This window comes from Ochotona princeps, chromosome 5 (assembly GCF_030435755.1).
Source record: "Ochotona princeps isolate mOchPri1 chromosome 5, mOchPri1.hap1, whole genome shotgun sequence".
NCBI lineage: Eukaryota > Metazoa > Chordata > Mammalia > Lagomorpha > Ochotonidae > Ochotona > Ochotona princeps.
In genome coordinates, this window is record NC_080836.1 from 95,274,746 (window position 1) to 95,294,206 (window position 19,461).

Below are 19,461 nucleotides of genomic sequence, written 5' to 3' on the forward strand. Positions count from 1 at the left end.
TTTCTCCCCGAATGCTCACAGCAGCTTGACTGGGTCGGGCCAGGCCCGGGGGGTCGGAGGGAGCTCCGAGTCCCCTCCAAGGTGAAGGACTCGCTGCTGTCTTCTGGGATGTGTGGGAGGTGAGATCCACTTTGGCACCCAGGTACTGCAGCGTGGGACAGGGGTGTTTCTAGCAGCAGCTTTGCTGCTTGGCCCACTGCCTACCCCAGAAGTTCCTGTATCCTGTGGAAGATAGCCTAAAGGAATGATCGCCTCTGGGATCCAGAGGGCAGCCTGTGATGCGGCTCCTGAGCTGCTGGCTGGGTGTCTGTGGGCTGATGGCACACACCAGCCAAGAGGATCTCCAGCCTCTCGCCAGGCTCAGAAGCAGGCATGTGGTTCCTTAGCTCTTTGCTTTTCCTGATGTTTCTAACTTGTTCCTTCCTGAAAACATTATTGAACATGACATAGGTAATTTTTCTAGGTTTCTTGAGATAGGTATTTCAAAGACGAATCGTAGTGTTTACCAGTTTGAAGTAGACTGAAACAACCCATGTACGCACAGTAACAAGTGCTAACACAAAGTTACAGCTCTGTTCCAGGAAGAATGACTTTAGGCAGACACTAGAAGACATCAGAGAAGACGTGGCATTCGAGCTGGAGTTGGGACTATTTCTTCAGTATGAGAGTGCTGGGATTAGTGCCAGACTTGTGGCATAGTGAGATAAGCTGTCACTTTTGATGTCGGCATCTCTTATTGGACTGCCTTTTTGAGTTGTAGTTATACTGTTTGTAATCCCGCTTCCTGGTAATGTGCTGGGAAGGGCAGTGGAAGATGGACAGAGTACAAGAATGGCCCCTGCCATGCACATGGGAAACCAGCCTGGAGTCCGTGGCTTTGACTTCAGCCGGATCCGGCAGCCCTGGCTGGGTTGGACATTTTTGGAAAATATGTCTCGGTCTTTCTGCTTTTCAAATACATAAATCTTTTTTTTTAAGGATTTATTTTTATTGGAAAGGCAGATATACAGAGAGGAGGAGAGACAGAGAGAAAGATCTTACATCCACTGGTTTGCTCCCCAATAGGCCACAACGGCTGAAGGCTGAGCTGATCTGAAGCCAGAAGCCAGGAGCCAGGAGCTTCTTCTGGGTCTCCCATGTGGGTGCAGGGCCCCAAGGCTTTGGGCTGTTCTCTGATGCTTTCCCAGGCCTCAAGCTGGGAGCTGAAAGGGAAGTAGAGCAGATGGGATGTGAACTGACACCCATAGGGGATGCTGTTGGATGCAAAGCGAGGACTAGGCTACTGTGCTGGGCCCGAGATTAGTATTTCTTAAGGGATTGTTTGTATTTAGGAGATTGTACTGAAAGAAATTAATTTGTTCTTAGAGAAGGTACTTTTGAGGGTGTTTTAAAAATCAGACTTTGCTGTTCTTTGGAATGGAAAAGGCTAAGGAGGTGGCTGGCCATTTATCGAGGAAAAAATTTTTAAGGCTGTGATCTGTAGAGTGCTCAGGATCTGTTCAGGTAAATCAGAGCCTGCCACATATGTAAACCTGTTTATTTTATCAGTGAGACAAGTTGTTTTGAAACTTAACTTCATTAGGTAACTACGCTGACCACTACTCAAACACTTGGTACCATTCTCCTTCTAATGTTCTTTTCTCAGTAAAATGGTTTTTAGGCATAAGACAGTTTTTGGTTTTCTGCATGGATATTTCCGGGTTTTGGAATCTTCAGTATTATTTCGCCCAAAATTATGAGAAGTTTCTTTTTCAGCAATGGGAGTTCTTATTTTTACTGTTGTTGGGATCATAGTGATACTGATTTGGAATCTTTACATTGACTTTTTGTGGTAACTTTAAACAGGCTTGCTGTTGAGGCTGACTTGATAGCTGCTATTTTGGACGTGGAAGGGGTAGGGTTGTTGAAATCTCAGATGAATTAAGGAATTTATCTCAGCTTTATAGAAAACCAGACTGAAGAAACATGAGTTACCCTTAGAACTGCATTTGAACACAGTTAGCATGCTCATACTAATTGAACTTGTGTCACATGGTCTTAGTGTGGGGTCATTATTTTTTACAGGCTTACAGTTATATCTGCCTAAATGATTTTCATCATATTACACCGTTTACTTTGCAACTAGACCAGGCAGGAGCTTGCGTAGGCTGCAGAGTTCTCCTTGGAAATTACAACTGGTGTGTAATACTCTTTGGGACGTAAAAATAATGCCTGCTCTAACCAGCAGTATCTTGATTTGGGTGTTGGGGTGGTGGCTGATTTGGGTGAAGGGCTGGAGTGGAAGGGAGGTCAGAGTGTGTCCTGTATGACTAACAGGAATGGGATGGCAGGCAGGGGTCGGGGAGAGTTGGAGTACTGGGACCACAGCACTCTGTATTTTTTTCTTTTTAAAGATTTATTTAGTTGAAAGCACTGTTACAGTGAGATAGAGCTTACATTTGATGGTTCACTCTTCAAATGACTGGAGCTGTGCCTGGTTGAAGCTGGGAGTCATGGCTTGGTCAGGGTCTCCTGTGTAGGTGCCGGGGCCCAAGGATTTACACTATCCTCCGCTGCTTTCTCATGTTTGTTAGCAGGGAGATGGATGCATCAGAATGGAAGGCCAGTGTTACAGGCTGGTGTCACCGTGCTACAATGCTGGCCCTGATTCTGTTTCTTCAAAGAGAAGGATAATGTCTCTTTCTCCTCAGCGTTACACCATTGGTTACTAGGTGCTGGAGGAAAGTGGTTGAAATATTGTGATTTATTGTCTCCGTATTTTATATACATGATTTATAATGTTTATAGTATGCTAGGAAACAATACTGAAATTACGCATTTGGAATACAGCTTTAGAGACGAACTGAGTGAGTGCCGAGTTTGTTGGCCCTAGGGATGGAGTGGAGAGTGCTGGATTTGGGGAGCTGGTTTCTGCAAGTACATTTGCAGTTATTTTGTGAAAGTCTTATGCAACACAGTGTCACACTCAGTATATTCTCATTGTATGTCCTCATATCGTGTGTTAGATGATTCCATGGTTGAACTTTGGATGGAGTACCACCCAGGGACGTGAATCACTGTTGGGGAATTGCCCTTGATGCCTGGATAATTTACCTGTGACAATTAGGAGCTGACTCTGTGCATGCTTATGTTAATAAGGTTTATTTATGTGATACCAGAGCACAGGCATGGTAGCTGCAGGTGATTACATTTTTTGTTTGTTATTAATTGTGAATAGATTTATGCAGTGGTTGTGTTTTAGGTAAGTCAGCAATATCATCTTTTTCCTTTGGACTCTTTAAGGGAGTAGGTTTATCCCTTTGCTAGACAGAAAGCTCTGTGGTAGAATGGACGCTTAACTGTTCACTGTGTGCACCTGGTGTCTGATATCTGGGAGGCATTCCTGTTGAATCCATCGATCTTTGCTTTCCTGCCACCTAGCACAAAAACGGACTTGAGCAATGGAGTAAGCATTGATTAAGTTGGATTGAAAAGTTTCAGCACAATACCAGAAAAGTTTTGGGAGGCCAACAGCCTCACATCGAAAATGACCACTCTGTACTTGTTAGTGGAGCTCTTGAGTTGAACAAAATGGGTTTAATGTCAATAAATATGTATTTAAATAGCCAGCTGGCTGAGTAATGTATCCAAATATAGTTTTAAAAATTGTGTGGTAAGGAAGATAAGAAGAGATAGATTGCTTCAGGCCAGACTGCCTTTGTGCTGAATGTCATTATTAGCTTGTTCTCTGTGGCTTTTGACATTTCTGATGATACCCTCTTTAACCTTCATGTTTACCTTCTTTTGGATTTTAGGGTACTAGCTGTTGGTTCCTTTACCTTTCCTATTAGCTTTACAGTGATTATCCATAATCTTTCTTATAACTGAAATTATTGCTTCATGATGAATCCATTGTGTTTTTAGTATATCCAATAAATGTATTACGTTTTTGATGATGTTTACATGGTTAAGGATGCATGTCCATGTGGACTACCGATTAGGGTGGGTAGGGTCAAGTAGGGGAAAGTGGACGAGACAACTATTTCTAATCTCCTTTTATCTTCTGTATCTGGGGGGAGGTGAGGAGAGAAGGGGAGAGGGCTCCTCCCAGCATCCCAATTGCATCAGTACCTGGGGTAGGGGGATGGCCCACCTGTTGTCATCCCAGGGTCCCTATGTGGAGCATGTTCTGCGGGTAGTGCTGAGGTGGTTTTGATAGTTCTGAGATCCTGTTGATTTTCTTGCTCTAAGGTTGAGGAAATCCTTTCAAGGTCCATTGGCTGACATAGTCCACCCTAAGAGTCTTCACTCACCCAGATACTTGCTGTCAAGAGAGTTGTCCAATTTGTTCTACCCTGCGTAGTGCTAGACTTCCTCTGCAGGCCTCATTGAACTGGTTGTCATGTCCTACATGTGCATTGGGGCATGCCATCTGCTGCACAGGCTTCAACAACTGAGAAGGCTTAGTTCTGATACAAGCACTAAACTGTCAGACCACAGATCCTGTGATTTCCTCTGTGGTTGGAGTTCTAAGTACAGGGGTCCAATTGGGGAGTCCCCAAAGAAACCTCACCAGAGGTAACCACAGGTCTAACTCCTGTGTGTGGCTGGCAGTGTGGTCCACTCACTGGTGGTCGCAGTCACTTGGTCAGTTCTGTCTCCAGCCCCATCTCATATGCAAACCAATGGATACTGCAGCCTGGTTAATCCCTGCCTGCCACACATTTGGCCCTCATGCACACCAGCAGGAACTGTAGCCTTGCCAGAGCAACTCCCAATAACCCCTACCAGGCCTGCCCCCTGCTTCAATTCCTGTGCATGTTCGTATGTGCAGCAGACTGGTCTAGTCCATCCTGCATCCCATTTGGCTCTTTTACACATCAGTGGGTGTTGGATCTTAGCTCAGCCTGACCAGCCCCACTGTCTAGCCTGCACTTATGCTGGTGGGTGCCATTGCCTGTCCAGCCAGGCCTGCCCCCAGCCCTGGTTCCCATGCTCACCAGTGGGAGCTGCAGTCCATCAGAGGGGTGCTCATAGTTTCTCTACTAGGCCTACTCCCAGCCCCAGATCTTGCACTTTCCAGGTGCTTTTGTGGTCTAGTCTGAGAGGACTTGCCTCCAGGCCTAGCACCAGCTAGCTGATGCTGCGGCAAATCCCAACCAGCCTGTGCTTACTCTGGCTCATACAAGCATCAGTGCATATGGCCACTTAGCCCCACCTGGCTTTCCCCCTAATCCAGCTTACATGCAGGCTAGTGGTTTTTGTAGCCCTTCCCAGCCCGGTCTGCCCCCAGTCCCAGTTCATGCTGGTGGGTGCTGCAGCCTAACCAGCCTGGATTGCCTCCAGTCCCTTCTGTAATGTGAACAGGCTGGTGTTGCTGCCTAACCTGTCCTGTCCTGCACCCTGTCCTGGTTCTCACATCTGCCAGTGGGTGTTTTGATGTAAAGGCTGGCTTGTCCCCAGACCTGACCTACACACATGCCAGTGAGTATGGTAACCTGGCCTGGTCTGGGCTGCTTCCAGTCTTGGTTTTTGTGCTTACCTGCAAGGACTGCATCCAAACAGAGGAGTTCCCCAAGTTTGTGTATCAGGTTGCAGTGACAGATCTTGTGCACCCTGCTGGGTCTTGGCCTAGCCTAACTTGGTTCACCTCCTGTCCTGGAAGGTACAGCAGCCTTGCCCAACCTACACTCACATGACTCACATGCTTCCCAACTGGAGCTATGACCCACCAGGGGAGTTCCCCAAGTTCCCCCATCACACCCTGTGGGAGCTGCAGCCCATCAGAGGAATGCCCACAGTTTTCCTACTAGGCCCACTCCCATCACCAGATCTTGCACTTTCCAGGTGGTTCTGAGAGGACTTGTCCCTAGTTCCAGCACCAGCTAGCTGATGCTGTGGCAAACCCCAACCAACATGTTGGGCCGCAGTACCAGCTAGTTCACATTTAGGGCCAGGATGTGGGGCAGTTCGGGCCCACTCCCATACCCAGATCTTCTGCATGCCCTTAGCCAACACAGTCTTGGCCTTTGTGTGTGCTGGTGGATGTTGTGACTCGGCTCTCCCCATACCCAATTCTTAGATGCAGCTGTGAGTGCTGTAGCCTGGACCAGTCCAGCCTGTTCCCAGCCCTAGCACCCACGAGTGTTGGTGAGTTCCATGGTCATGCCTAGCTCAGCCTGTCACCACTCTTAGCCCTCAAGCAAATGAGCTGGTATGGCAGTCCCACAGGAGTGAGTCCAGAGATCCCTGACAGAATCTGCTCCCAGATTCGACTCTCTCGCATGCTGGTTGGCGTCATGGCCCAGCCTGGCATGGTCTACCTCCTACCCCGACACTCATTGATGGGTAGTGTGGTCAAGCTCTGCCAGGCAGGCTCCCCAGCCATGGCTTTAGTGTGTGCCGCAAGGTGGTGGTTGATAGCAATAAGCCCAGTCTTTCTTTTTTATTTTTTATTAAAGTTTAATTCTTTTTTTTTTTTTTTAAAGATTTATTCATTTTATTACAGCCAGATATACACAGAGGAGGAGAGACAAAGAGGAAGATCTTCAGTCCGATGATTCACTCCCCAAGTGAGCCACAACGGGCCGGTGCGTGCCGATCCGAAGCCAGGAACCTGGAACCTCTTCCGGGTCTCCCACATGCGGGTGCGGTGTCCCAATGCATCGGGCCGTCCTGAACTGCTTTCCCAGGCCACAAGCAGGGAGCTGGATGGGAAGTGGAGCTGCCGGGATTAGAACCGGCACTCATATGGGATCCTGGGGCTTCCAAGGCGAGGACTTAAGCCGCTAGGCCACGCCGCCGGGCCCAAGTCCAGTCTTTCTTGTGGGTGCGTGTATTGGTTTGGGCCTGAAAGATCCTCTGGTTTCTCTCAACCAAACCACCTGGTCTCAGCCCCCTCATTTACTTACCAGTTCTTTGGCCTGGTTGGTGGAAGTCCCCCAGAAGTCACCTCTTACCTGTACATTCTCCCTCAGCAGTCCTCTCTCCACACATCCCTAGACCCCCTTCCCTGAGCAATCCACAGCCCCACAGCCTCTGGCTTTGTGTTGTGTTGTGCCGCCCTGGGACCCTGCCCGCCTGTCCAGGGCCCTGTGCTCACTCAGGTGTGGATTTCCAGACCCTGTCTGCTGGTGTGCCAGTGTCTGCCCCCCCACATATCTTTAAAAAGATTAAAAAAGAATAGGCAATGATGCTGGCACACTATAGTTAACACAAATTGGGCATTACTCTGGCCCTGAATGCCCTCTAGTTATTAGTTGCTTTTCTCCCAGCAGTGTAACTTTGGTAGAGTGTAGAGTGTAACCTGCAGCTGGGGCATTGTATTTCAGTGGAATGTGAAGACTAAACCCTTTGCTCTTGGTTCTGTCTGGAACTCCAGCACTGTATTTCCAACAGTGTTACATCCCATAAACTTCACACCCAGTTCTTCACTTACATGGTCTCATGCATGTATTTCCTCTGCCTTCAGTATCCCTCGTGCCCTCACAAGCTGTCTGTCTATTCCTCTACCATGCTGGAAATGTTAACATTAATCTGGAAGCCCTTTCTCTCTGTATCCTAGCTGGCAGGCTTATTAATTTTGCCTCCATGAAATTTTTACAGTTGTTTCTATTTTTGTGTGTGTGTCTGCTACCTCCGGTTCTACAACTCTTATCCTTTGGACTATTGCATTACAGTATACCTTTGTATGTGGTACATACAAAGTACTCATCCAAGTACCCATTCTGAAAAAAAATTTAACTAAATGCCTTACTGACAAAGGCACTCTCATTCTGTGTTTTCCATTACCACCCTCCCCGCAATATTTACTGTGTTCAGTAAATATTTACTCTTGCTACTTGAGATTCTTCTTTGTCCTATCATGAGTATTTTTAAAGATTTATTTGAATCATCGGACGGAAGATCTTCCTCTCTGTCTCTCCTCCTCTGTGTATATCTGGCTGTAATAAAATGAATAAATCTTTAAAAAAAAAAAAAAGATTTATTTGAAAGGTAGGGCATCAGCAGGGGGAGAGAGGAGGGAGGGAGGGGAGGAAGGGAGAACAAGAGTGGCAGGGAGTTCCGCCATTCACTAGTTACTTCCTAGATGTTTGCAATAGTCAAGGTTAGGCCAGTCCAAAGCCAGGAGCCAGCAACTCCATCCAGCTCTCCCACATGGGTGTGAGGGCCTAGGTGCCTGGGCCATCGCCCACTGCTTCTCCAGGTCCTTTTAGCAGGGATGCTGAATCGGAAGTGGATAAGCTGGGACTTGATCCAGTGCTCCTGGGTGGGACACTGGCCTGTCGAGTGGAGGCTTAATCCACTGCTCCACAGTGACAGCCCGTGTGACTCCTCATGCTGCGGTCATTCAGCTCTGACCCCAGACAGACTGATTCAGTTCTGTTGTGAGCCCACAGGAGGAGGTTTAAACTGAATCTCACGGGGTAAGTTGCCTTTGGCTGGATTCTTTGCTGCTGCTGTTGTTGTTTCTCCGGCATTCCATATCCCAAATGCCAAGTTCTGGAGAGAATATGATTGAATCAACACATCTTTGGGTGCAGGCTCCTGGATGCCTGAGAATTCCCACATTTGCCTCATCTGCTGAGTGGAGATTGGAGAGAAGTGGCATCTTGTTGTTCAGAGAGGACCAGAGCTTCCCAGCGCACTCCGAGTGGGCTGGACATGGGAGTTCTGAAGGCTAAGGCTGACATCACTGGAGATGATTCCAGAGCTGGAGAGAGACTGGTAACGTCCCAGCTTGGGGATGTGCAATTGTGAAAGAGAGGTTATTAATTGACCGCTGATTTGGTTCAGGGATGTGTTCCCTATGAGTCCTGAATGTAATTGCTTACCTCAGTTCTGCTTTTTCTTCCGTACTGTAGCAACTCACTGAAAACTTTACCTATTTTCAAAAGGCAGGTTTTACAGAGAAAGGAGGAACAGAGAGAGATCTTCCATCTGCTGGTTCATTTACCAGATGGCTGCAATGGCTAGAGCTGAGCTTGTCTAAAGCCAGGAACTAGAGGCCTCCCCTGGCTCTCCCACATGGGTGCAGGTGCCCAACGACTTGAACCATCCTGTGATGCTTTCCCAGGGAATAAGCAGGGGCCTGGATTGGAAGTGGCACAAGCTGGGACACAAACTGGTGCCAGTAGAGTTGTGGGCTTGCTGTGCCACCCTGCTGGCCCCTACTTACTTAATGCTTTTTTATCCACTTATCTGAAATATACCATAGTCAAATTTTCCTTTCTAGTTCAAATATTGTGCTAGAAAACTCGCATTCGTTTTTCAGCTAATAGGGTATGCACATTAAGTGTTGTTTTTATATTTCAGTAGCTAATCTTTGAGAAATTTTTCTTCATAAAAGAATTAACGTGTAAAGTAATCATACAAAGCAAAAAGCATGATAAGTCATAGAAAGATTTTGATTTGAGGTTCTATTTGATATGTTTGTTTTGGTAGAACTGCGTTTATCTTTTTCACTAAAGAGTAAGTCTGCTTTAACAAGTATTCAGATTACTAAGTGCCTAAATATATCATTATATATATTTTAAAATATTATATGAGATTTTTTAAAGTTTCTTTGCTGTTATGACTTAAGATTTTTTGGATTTCATTTTCTGTGTGGTTCATAGGATAAGTATTTTTATTACTGTATAATACTTAGCTATGTTACTGAATTTTCCCTCTGGATATTTTTCAGTTGAATCTTTTTTGTCATACAGCAGTTTGCTGCAAATAGCAATAGTTTGTCATTCACCCTTTCCCGGCCTTTTTTCTGATTACGGTGCCTGAATTGCAGTGCTGCTTGAAGGAAATGCAGTGAGACCCATAGGTGTGAGTCGTGGGATTAAAAGTTTCTAGTATGCACATTACAGTAAGAACAAACAGGGAAAATTAATTTTAATGTATTTCATTTACTTTTAGTGCAGTACATCCAGAATATTACTTCTGTCACCAGTGTAAAAATTATTAATGAGCTACTTTACGTCCTAATTTTTATACTGAGTCTTTGGAATCCCATGTGTATTTTACATTTAGAACACATTTCAGATTCTCAGTAGCAGTTTGGCTGGTGGTTTCTACATTGGGGAGCCCGTGGCCAGAGCCTTCTCAGTGTTTCCACACTTATGGCCACGGTTGGCCTTGTCTTGTTTTCTGTTCTAATGGATATCAATGTGGAGGATGATGGTTGCTGTTGGTTCTGAGTAGGAAGATGCTTTTAAAGTTAGAAACTGATTCTGACTTTTCTTGAAGATGTACTGATAGACCTGTGAATGTAGAGAATGGTAGTAACAGTCAGACTGGTGGAGCTGTTTGTGTTCACACAGTAAACAAATCACACTAGGGTTGTGGTGTGTCGTTTTACCTCTGTTGCGTTAGATGTCCTGGCATTTCAGGAGTTTTTCCTAATGTTCAGGGTGTTACCAGAAAAGCCTGGCGGGTTCTTTCCTTAGCTTAGCATAGACATAAAAAGCTGGGAACCAGTTGCAGACAGAAAAGTTTGTGAAGGGACCAGGCGGGCAGGAAAAGGAGAGGGAAGGGGAAGCACCTTCCAAGAGAGAGCCAGGAGGTGGGGCCCCTCTCAGCAGAAGGGAGAGACCAAAGGGTTGAGGAAGGGCCTTGGGCTAAGCCTTCCCTGACCCCTTCTTGTTGGGCAGGGACCTACAGGTAAGCTGTTCCCCATTGGTGGTCTCGTAACTAGTTAGGAAATGGGTGGGCACTGCTTGTGCCGCCCACCTGAAGGTTTGACCAAGACCTCAGCAGGCCTGGCTGGTCTGTTCTGTAGAGAGAGTATCCTGTGTGATACCTCATTTTTTTTTTTAAGTTACCATTGTTCTAGCTCTTGTAAAATAGATTACAAATTTTTGATCTGAAAGATTGTTTTGAATGTTTTTAAAAATTTTTTTGCATTTTATTATTATTATTATCATTTTATGATACAGTTCCATAGGCTCCTGGCATTTCCCTTATCCCCTCCCCAATTTCCTCCCCCCAACCTAGTTCCTCTATATCATTGCTAAAATATAGTTCTTTATACACAGTCATATGTCCATGATTGCGGACATATGAAGCAAGCAGAAGAAAGAATCTCAGAATTGGAAGATATTTCCTGTCATCAGGGGGAAGCAAACAAAAAGCTGGAAGCAGAGCTGGATCAGGCCAAAAAAAGTATTCAAGAATTGAAAGACACTGTTAAGAGACCAAATATAAGAGCTATGGGAGTCCCAGAAGGTGCAGAAAGAGAAGCTAAGTTTGCAAAAGTATTTAATGAAATAATAAAGGAAAATTTCCCTAATCTAGAGAAAGAATTGGGAAACAACATCCAGGAGGGGCACAGAACTCCCAACAGGCCTGATCAAAAGTGATCTTCACCGAGACACATGATCATCAAGCTCTCTTCAGTTGAACATAAGGAAAAGATCCTTAAATGTGCATGTGAAAACAATCAATTGACATATAAAGGAATGCCAATTAAACTCACAGGAGATCTCTCACAGGAAACTCTATAGGCAAGAAAAGAATGGAGTGACATATTCCATATTCTAAAAGAAAAAAATTGTCGGCCTAGGATAACATATCCAGCAAAGCATTCTTTTGTCTTTGAAAATGAAATAAAATTCTTCCACAGTAAAGAAAAGTTAAAAGAATTGGCCTCTTCCAAACCTGCCCTACAAAGGATACTTCAAGATGTTCTCTTGGCAGAGAAGAGGAATAGCACCTACCAAAACCAAAGGCAAACGGGAAGAACATCCCAGTAAAATGACAACAGAAGACTAAACCAATGAATAACCCATTCCTAAAATGACAGGACCAAAATTTTTGATCTAAAAATTGTCCTTTAAAACTTTTATTATAGGAATATACATGCACAATTAAGACCTTTTAAAATGTAATTTTTAGCAAAAGATATTTGTGGGATGTAGATATTCCAAGTCATTGCATGTCTGAAAATTTTTTTTATTTAGCTTCAATTGATTGGAAATTTAGTTGGGGCTAGAATTTGACATTAAACTTAATTTTCCTTAAAACTCCTAAGTTTTGTGTCTAGTGCTCCGGAAGTATCTGAGGTTAGAGATTGTTCTCGTTCCTTTAGGGGAATGGTGAATGCACCTCCTGGTTTGTTTGGAACGTTTCAGATTACATTTTCTGGATTTTGTTCTTTTTTTTACATTTTATTTTTGATGGTGTTTACATGGTTGATCAGAGTGGGAAAGTGAGTGAGACTATTGTTTATACGTTTTCTTCTTCCTGTTTCTGTTTATTTTGATGTGTTTAAAAATGGAATAGAGAGAGAGAGCGCGCGCGAGCGAGCGAGGTGGGGGGCAGAGGCAGACAGCCGGGGAAAGTACTCTTGATGTTCTCTTCATTGATTCGTTCACTGCCCAGACATCCCACCAGCCAGGTGTGAGGCAAGCGCCAGGAGAGCTTGTGCCCATGGGCAGGCAGTTGTATGAGACGCACGGGGACTCAGTCGCAGGAACTCTGTGTGGCTAACGGACTGCCCATGCTGTGCCTTTAACCTGCCCCGCCACGTGGCCTGCCCCAGATTGTACCTGTTAGTGTTGTAGTCTCCTGTGACTCTGCACAGTGTCGTTTGTTCAGTTACAGAAGACCTTAACTGCAGGCTTCTGTGTGCTGTGTCCAGACCTCAGTGATTTTTTCCCTTTTTCATCCACTCAGCCCTGCAGAATGCTTCATTTCTGCCCTTTCAGCTTTTTTCTTCTTTCTAAAAATTCCTTGTGGTGAAATTAGGATTTCTACTTTTCAAGCGAATTTTTAAAAAGATTTATTTATTTATTCATTATTGGAAATGTCAGATATACAGAGAGAAGGAGAGACAGATCTTCCATCTGCTGGTTCACTCCCCCAGTGGTCGCAGTGGCCAGGGCTGAACCGATCCGAAGCCAGGAGCCAGGAGCTCTTCCAGGTCTCCCATGTGGTTGCGGAGTCCCAAGATTTTGAACCATCCTTGACTGCTTTCCCAGGCCACAAGCAGGGAGCAGGATGGGAAGTGGGGCTACCGGGATTAGAACCAGCGCCCACATGGGATTCTGACGGGTTCAAAGCAAGGACTTTAACCACTAGGCCACAGCGCCAGGCCCTTGTCTGTTTCTTAGTGATGATTTTTCTCAACTATCTGGTGAATGAGACTTTATGCATGGAATTTTGGTTCTGAAGTGGTTTTCCTGTTTTTAGTTTCAGTTTCCATAAATAAATCTTCAACATTGTCATCCTATTTTATATTATGAAGCGGAGGTCTGATTATGTCATTCTGCATAACAATGAGATGCTCATCCTGACATGTCTGGGATCTGAGCCACTCGGCACACTGGACGTTCATGCTGCCTTTGTGGCTTTGGGAGGCTGCAATGAATCACCACACATTTGGTGACTTGAAATAATAGCAGTTTGTTCTCTCTTCTTCTTTTTAAAGATTTATTTGTTTTTATTGGAAAGGCAGGTTTACAGAGAGGAGAGACACAGAAAAAGATCTTTTGTGCACTGGTTCCCTCCCCAAATAGCTGCTCTGGCCAGAGCTGAGCTGATCTGAAAGCAGGGGCTGGGAGCTTCTTCCGGGTCTCCAGTGTGGGTGCAGGATCCCAAGGCTTTGGGCCATCCTCCAGTGCTTTCCCAGGCCACAGGCAGGAAGCTGGGTGGGAAGTGGAGCAGCTGGAACACAAGCTGGCATGCACAAGGTGAGGATCTAGCCACTGAGCCATCATGCCGTGCCCAGCACTTTATTCCCTTACAATCTGGAAACCAGTTACTGTCATCAGCGTTCCGGACTTGAGATGAGGGTGTCAGCAAAGCGTCACTCCCTGGACATGCTCTAGGAAAGGATCTCTTCCTTCCTTCTTCCCGCCTCTGTTGGCGCTAGCATTCCCTGTCTCAGTGCAGTCGCATCCAGTCTCTGAGGCCACCGTCTTCACATCTCTGCTGTCTTCACATGGTTCTCTCTTCTCTTTGCTCCAAAGCTGCGTCCACAGCTGTCTTATCAGGACACTTGTAATGGCATTTAACGTGTGTGGGATAGACTGGGATCATCTCCTTGCCCCAATATCCATAATTTAATTATACCCAGGAAGCTGCTTATTCCTGACATTTAGAGGTCCCAAGGTCTTAAGCCTAGTGCCTTCATAGTCATTTAATATGTTTACTTCAAGTAGTTAGCTTATCTCGAAAGCTTATCTTCCTGGTACTATCTTTGTACTTTTGCAAATACTCTATTGGCTGCAGTTGTTGCATACTTGGAAAAAAATAAGCATACTTGCTAAGCTTATGAGTTCCTAGACAGAGGATTGCTTTGGCCTGTTTTTTTTTTAAAGATATACAGAGAGGAGGAGAGACAGAGAGGAAGATCTTCCATCCGATGATTCACTCCCCAAGTGAGTGCACTGCCTGGTGCTGTGCTGATCCAAAGCCAGGAGCCAGGAACTTCCTCCAGGTCTCCCACGCGGGTGCAGGATCCCAAGGCTTTGGGCTGTCCTCAACTGCTTTCCCAAGGCCACAAGCAGGGAGGTGGATGGAAAGTGGAGCTGCTGGGATTAGAACCGGCGCCCATATGGGATCCCGGGGCATTCAAGGCGAGGACTTTAGCCACTAGGCTACGCCGCCGGGCCCTGGCCTGTTTCTTAACGCACTGAATCTGTGTTCTTGTCTAATAGTTTTTGCGTGTTAAAGCAATTTGTTTTTTCACATTCTGCCATGAAAGTAGGAGTTTTATGGGTACCATGTTTCATTCTCAAAATGAGCAGTATCAGTTGAAGTCAGGTTGGTGTTTAGTAAGTACTTGTGGAAGACATTGGTTTCGTTGCACTAGGATCTGTCATTGGGCCATTTAATTAATAAAACGCACCAGAGGAAAGTAAACAGGCACATATGCCAGAGTTTGTGCAAGGTAGACTTCTCTAAAGATGTGCTGAATCATCAGAATGTATATTATCAGCTTTTAATAAGAGATGTGTTTTATTTTTATTGGAAAGTCAGAGTTACAGAGAGAGAGAGGGAGAGACAGAGAGGAAGATCTTCCATTCACTGGTTCACTCCCCAAGTGGCCGCAGTGGCTGGAGCTGAGCAGATCTGAATCCAGAAGTCAGGAGCTTCTTCTGGTCTCCGACGTGGGTGTAAGGGTCCCAGGACTTGAGCCACCCTCAATGCTGGCTTCCCAGGCCACAGGCAGGGGGCTGGAAGGGAAGTGGAGCAGCCAGGATACAAACTGGTACCCTTATGGGATCCCGGTGGATTTAAGGCGAGGAGGACTTCAGCTGCTAGGCTACTGTGCCAGACCTTATATTTTCAGCTTTTCCATATGTCCTCCAAACTGGCTGTTCTTTCTCCCAGATATCAATAATTATTCTGTTCCTATATATTTTCATCACTTTGCTTTCTTTTCATTTAAAAAAAATCAGGTGGGGAAATTGATAGTTCTTCAATTTTTATTTCCTTTTGAGGCTGACTTTTTTTCCATAGTTATATGGAGATGAATTTTTTCTGTGAACTTCCTGTTGATGCTGGAGTTAAACTTTTAATATTAAACTTCAGAGTGTGGAACATGGAACTAAAACTTTTTTTCTTTTATTTTTTAAAGATTTATTTATTTTTATTACAAAGTCAGATATACAGAGAGGAGAGACAGAGAGGAAGATCTTCCGTCCAATGATTCACTCTCCAAGTGAGCCGCAACGGCTGGTGCTGTGCCGATCCGAAGCCGGAAACCTGGAACCTCTTCCGGGTCTCCCACGCGGATGCAGTCCTTGACTGCTTTCCCAGGCCACAAGCAGGGAGGTGGATGGGAAGTGGAGCTGCCGGGATAAGAACCGGAGCCCATATGGGATCCTGGCATGTTCAAGGTGAGGACTTTAGCCGCTAGGCCACGCCGCGGGCCCCCTTTTTTTTCTTTGTTAAGATTTATTTATTTACCTGAAAGGTAGGGAGGGAGGTTAGAAGGGAGTTGGGTCTTCACCTACTGGTTCGCTCCTCAGATGATTGCAGTGTCTGAAGCTTGGTCAGTCCACAGCCAGGAGTCAGGACCTTCCAGGTCTCACACAGGAGTGCAGGGACCCAAGCACTTTGAGCTATCCTTTGCTCTTTCCCCAGCACATTAACAGGGAGACAAATTGGATGTGGAGCAACCCAACTCAAAGCAGTGCTGTTATGGGCTGCCAGTGCCACAGGTCATGGCTTTACCTGCTATGCCACAGCACTGTACCATGGTACAATAGGCCAGTTTCTAAATCCATGCATGAGAAGGGTCTGCAAAGAGTACACTAAAAACATGTTATGAAAAAACAATGTATGAATTTCATTTAAGATATTTAAGTAGTTCATCAGTACCTTGTTTGGACTTTATAGCTTTTCCTTCTAGCATTGAGTAATTTTCTTTGTTTGGGTGTAATATAGTCTGTTTATCCAGTTGTCTCCTGAGCAACATCTTTGGTCCTTGCAGCTCCTGGTGATGAAGGATAAAGCTGCTGTGATGATCCACGTTCCAAGTATTTGTGGGAACTTTTTTTTTTTTTTTTTAACTTTTTGGAGTAATTACCAGATGGATGATTGCTATCTCATAGGGGAAGTACAGGTTGAGATTTTTATGACACCATCACACTATGCACCAAAGTAGTGGTTTTATGTTTCTTTCCCACCGACACTGTCTTGGTTCCTGTTGCTCCACGTCCTTACCCGCATTTGCTGTTTTGGGCTTGGTCATTCTGGTGGCTGTGTAGTGTATATGCTGCTCTTTTTTGGTATTTGGTGCTGATTAACCAGATTATTAGTAATGTTTCTCTTTATGTGTTTGTCTTAACAGGTATTGACACAAAGGCAGCTGCCTTGAAGACACTTGTATCACCTACCATTGACAACTGGTAAAATACTTACTTCTTATTATGAAATATCTTATTGATCTTGAATGTTTTAAATTAGTACCAGTTATAGTTTAACCAACAAAAGGCAAAAATTAGAAATTCTTCCCATTTTTTTGTGGAATTACTATTAAAGCTATGAGGGGGTAATTTTGTACTTATTTTAATCTTGTACAAATTCAGTGAAACATGAAACCATGCTGTTTTTCTGTATTGTCTACTTTGCTTTGTTCAACTTGAATTTCATTAAGTGTCTCTGCAGAGGGTTTGTCTTTCAATGCAGTAGGTCTTTCAAATATGTCTTAGTTTTTTTAGGAAAATTTTAAATGGATGTTTTAATAGGAGTCATAGATTTGAGATCAGAAAATAGCAGTGAGTGTTTTGTTAACCTAGAAAATTCTGCATTATAATTATGCTTGTTCTGAGGTATAAAAATGGTGCGGCATCGTTTCATTCTCTTGCTCTTGTGGCTTCTGAGGATTTTATGGATTTATGTCGTAAGAATTTAAGACTCAAGTGACCTGAAGGTTTTTAACATTCTGTGAAATGAAAGTACAGTGGGCTAGGACAGTTACAAGGTCACGTGCTTAGAGTACCTGCGAGCAATTAGCGACTTATCGTTGCTGACATTCATCTTCTGTTTTAGAACGTTTTTTGTTTGTTTAAAGATTTTATTTTATTTATTTTATAAATTTTTTATTGGTAAGGCAGATATACAGAGAGGAGGAGAGACAGAGAAAGATCTTCCACCCATTGATTCACTTACCAAGTGACCACAACGACTAGTGCTGCACCGATCCAAAGCCAGGAGCCAGGAACTTCCATCAGGTCTCCCACACGGGTGCAGGAACCCAAGGCTTAGGGCTGTCCTCTACTGCTTTCCCAGGCCACAAGCAGGGAGGTGGATGGGAAGTGGGCCGCTGGTATTAGAATTGGTGCCCATATGGGATCCCGGTGCGTGCTAGGATTATCTGCTAGGCCCTGGCACTGGGCCCCAGAACATCTTTTCAAAATCTTTGTCCACATCACTTGAATTTACTAGTCATTATATGTTTTCATGATCTAAAACAATTATACAATTGATATGTTTATTATGTCTCTTGCTAAAAGCTGTCAGTAGGAGAGAATAAGATTGGAAACCTTCCTTAGTCCTGATTCTTAACCCACAGATTATCCCTTTACAGTGTGGAATGTATCCATGCTGGAACCGGTACATCTGGATTTCCATCTCTTAATGAGGCAGAAATTAAGGAAAAAGCTGTTGCTGGGCCTTCCATTTTTTTTTTTTTAAGATATTTTCCTTCTTTTATTTATTTGTTTGTTTATTTTTATTTCCCTTGTCTCCTTCCCATATCCCTTCTGCCCCCCTGAATTCCCCTATATTTTTACTGTAGCATAGCTCTTCATAACAGTCACATGTTCATCATTGAGGGCATGGACAATGGCAGAGAGTCCAGCCTCCTGTTGTCCAGATACAGCTAATAGTTTCATTGGGACTCCATCTTTGATCTGGAAGTAGAGATGCACACTGCACTGCATCCTCACATCTGGACATGATAGTCTCCATTACACAGTCACCACACATCCCTCTTAAATGAAAAGCCACAATACAAAATCAACAATAGGAAGAAAAATAGAAATGTATAACACCGTGAATTTCTCAAGAGGTTTTGATAGTTCAACAGTCCTAAATTGCTGGCGATCCCACCACTCCAATCAGTATCAAATTTCTCCCAAATCCACTGGCTGCTATAGTCCTCCTTAGTGTGTCTGTCTGCCCAGATCTTCACTGCCAATGATTGGCTGGAGTAGTTGATCAATTTTTTCCGTCTTCCGTCCTCCGTTATAGTGCCAGGTGTCCTTTGGAGGCTCCTTGTACATTTGGATATGATGTCCTCTGCTCCGTCTGAGCCACTGAGGAGGCCCAGCTCTGACACATCCACTCCCACAGTCAGCCCATGGAACTTGCAGTTCTCTCCATGGTTAGAATTCGGAGTCCAGCAGTTCAGTTGGTAGGGAATTGCCCAAGAAACCTTTGAGGCCATCCCAGACCTGATTCTTGTGTGTGTGTGCCAGTACAGCATCTGGCACAGTCTGTCACCCAAATCAGCCTATACACACACTGACAATTGCACTTGCTGGGTCAATTCTGTCTCCAGCCCTGTGTTTTACAAAACCCGATGGGTGTTGGAGCCCAGCCTAATCCTGCCCACCACATACTTGACCTTCATGTAAACCAATGGGAGCTGCAGCCTAGTCAGAGTGACCCACAAAACACCCCAACAGGCCTGCTTCTGCCCTGGTTCCTGTGCTTGCCTGTACGTATAGCATACTGGTCCTGTCTGTATATGTTAATGGTTATTGAAGCCCAGTTCGTCCCAACCAGCCGTACTATCCAGTTCACACTGGTAACAGTGGGTGCCACCATCTCTAGGCCATTCCAGTGCCTGACAGAATTTGTCCCCTGTGCCAGCATCTGCCAGCTGATGTTGCAGCAAAGCCCAATCAGTCCACACTGACGCTGACTTATGCATGTACCAGAAGGTACAGACAGCCCAGCCTGGCTTTTCCCTGGTCCAGCTCACATGTAGGCCATTGGATGTGGCCCTGCCCGGCCTGATGTGCCCCCATCTTA

The 19,461-nt window shown here is 44.9% G+C and overlaps 1 protein-coding gene across 1 annotated transcript in view; it reads left to right on the forward strand.

Moving 5' to 3' along the window:
• Positions 1–19,461, forward strand: part of ACSL3 (acyl-CoA synthetase long chain family member 3) — a 77,602-nt gene that overhangs the window by 10,531 nt on the left and 47,610 nt on the right. Inside the window, exon 2 of the mRNA XM_058665070.1 lies at positions 16,772–16,829. The gene's annotated coding sequence lies outside the window, so the exon portion shown is untranslated. The remainder of the gene's footprint in view (positions 1–16,771; positions 16,830–19,461) is intronic.